We start from the raw sequence: 2,504 nt of genomic DNA on the forward strand, positions 1-2,504 counted from the left end.
CAATGCTGGATAAATAAAATACCTAAATGGCTGTATTCAGACATAAATGCTAAATTTATAAACCCAAACAATATAACATGAAAAAATTATGAATTCAAAAAGAGACCTGTTATATGGATGTCAATAATCTGAGTGTACCTTCATACGATGCTGTAAAAAAAATACGGCTATCGTGACTGTGAAGCCTATGTGTAGGCTTTAAAAATCATTAGGTACCCCAGTGTTGGAATGCAAACTTTTGTAGTGCTCACTGTCCACTGTGCAATTGTTGCTGAAATGATCACGTGGATACTGTTGCAATATTCACTTATCTCAAAATTGTAGTCGGTCTTGCCTCAGCCGACATCCTGATGTTTCGGAGGCTGGCTCCTTCTTCAAGGGCTGGATATGCGCAAGAGAGCCCGGTATTCCAGTGAAACATTAGATGTTGTGACAGTGAATCTGGTGGAACACAGGTAAAGTGTGCAAAAAAAAGGAGACATCTTTTAGTTATTGAAAAAACAATTAACTTAGGCTGAAATGTAGAGAGATACATACTTGATTACTGTGCCAGCAATGTTCAACTTGTTAAGTTTGTTTAGCGGTCTGTGAAGCTCCGCTGTGGAGGAAATGAAATGACCAGAGAACTGTTTACTCTGTCTTAACTGCTGTAATTGTTAGCCTGCTTGTTAAAACCTGCAAACGGGCAGAAAAGGCTGCTGTTTTTTTAAAACTTGAAGTGGTAAAAGTTGTGCTCAAATCTCGGAGTAAAATTTAAAGTACTTACTGAAAAACAAGCGGCTGCTCCCACGACTCTGTGCTGGCGCGAAAACGCAGCAGTTAAGACAGAGTAAACAGTTCTCTGGTCATTTCATTTCCTCCACAGCGGAGCTTCACAGACCGCTAAACAAACTTAACAAGTTGAACATTGCTGGCACAGTAATCAAGTATGTATCTCTCTACATTTCAGCCTAAGTTAATTGTTTTTTCAATAACTAAAAGATGTCTCCTTTTTTTTGCACACTTTACCTGTGTTCCACCAGATTCACTGTCACAACATCTAATGTTTCACTGGAATACCGGTCTCTCTTGCGCATATCCAGCCCTTGAAGAAGGAGCCAGCCTCCGAAACATCAGGATGTCGGCTGAGGCAAGACCGACTACAATTTTGAGATAAGTGAATATTGCAACAGTATCCACGTGATCATTTCAGCAACAATTGTACAGTGGACAGTGAGCACTACAAAAGTTTGCATTCCAACACTGGGGTACCTAATGATTTTTAAAGCCTACACATAGGCTTCACAGTCACGATAGCCGTATTTTTTTTACAGCATCGTATGAAGGTACACTCAGATTATTGACATCCATATAACAGGTCTCTTTTTGTATTCAGACATAGCCATTTAGGTTTCTTACATTTAGCTGGATAACTTTTGTCAAGTATATCTACTTTATTTAGATTTTTATATTCCACTTTTTGCAGCACTTCAAAGCAGATTACATTCATGTACGGTAGGTATTTCCCTATCCCTAGAGGGCTTATAATCAAAGGGCTAGATTTTAAAAGCCCTGCGCGCGCTGGCGGCCTATTTTGCATAGGCCGCCGGCGCTCGCAAAGCCCCGGGACGCGAGTAAGTCCTGGGGCTTCGTAAAAGGGGCGGGAGGGGGCGTGTCTGGGGGCATGTCCAGGGTCAGGGAGCGGTCCGGGGCGTGTCTGGGGGGCATGTCCAGGGTCAGGGAGCGGTCCGGGGCGTGTCTGGGGGCATGTCCAGGGTCAGGGAGCGGTCCGGGGCGGGTCCGGGGGCGGGCCGGGAGGGCAGTCCCGAGTCCCCCGGCACTGCGGCCTGAGCCGGGGGATGCCGAGGCGGCGCGCGCAAGATACACCTGCTTCAAGCAGGTGTATCTTGCACAATAAAGGTAAGGGGGGATTTAGGTAGGGCTGGGGGGTGGGTTAGATGGGGGAAGGTGGGGGGACGCGGAAGGAAAGTTCCCTCTGAGGCCGCTCTGATTTCGGAGCGGCCTCGGAGGGAACGGCGGCAGGCTGTGCGGCTCGGCGCCCGCAGGCTGCCGATTTTGTGCAGCCTTGCGCGCGTCGACCCTGGATTTTATAACATGCGCGCGGCAGTGCTCGCATGTTATAAAATCGGGTGTACATTTTGTGCGCGCTGGGTAGCGCACAAAATGTACCCCATGCGCGTAGGAATTAAAATCGACCCCAAAGTTTGTACCTGAGGCAATGGAGGGTAAAGTGAATTGCCCAAGGTCACAAGGAGCAACAGTGGGACTTGCACACTCGTCTCCTGGTTCATAGCCCACTGCTCTATCCACGAGGCTACTCCTGCTGAATAGATGGCTAGTTTTAGCTGGATAACTTGTCCACTAAATGGCCTACTGAATATTGGCCTCTGTGTTCTTATATTCCTGCTAAATTTTCATCATTTAATCAATAATAAAAATAATAATATTCTGCACTTTCAAAAGTGCTTTTTCTGAATGGGAGCTTTGATGCTTGTGATGTGTTT

General features: G+C 46.1%; 1 long non-coding RNA gene across 1 annotated transcript; it reads right to left on the reverse strand.

The window, feature by feature from the left end:
- Nucleotides 1-401: 401 nt before the first annotated feature.
- Nucleotides 402-813, reverse strand: LOC115080895. The gene is made up of 3 exons (XR_003853698.1): nt 767-813; nt 538-598; nt 402-441 (listed from the first exon to the last, which is right to left on the reverse strand). It is a non-coding gene; the product is annotated as an uncharacterized LOC115080895 (long non-coding RNA).
- Between the last annotated feature and the right edge of the window lie 1,691 nt (nt 814-2,504).

This window comes from Rhinatrema bivittatum, chromosome 1 (genome assembly GCF_901001135.1).
Source record: "Rhinatrema bivittatum chromosome 1, aRhiBiv1.1, whole genome shotgun sequence".
In the NCBI taxonomy this organism is placed as follows: domain Eukaryota; kingdom Metazoa; phylum Chordata; class Amphibia; order Gymnophiona; family Rhinatrematidae; genus Rhinatrema; species Rhinatrema bivittatum.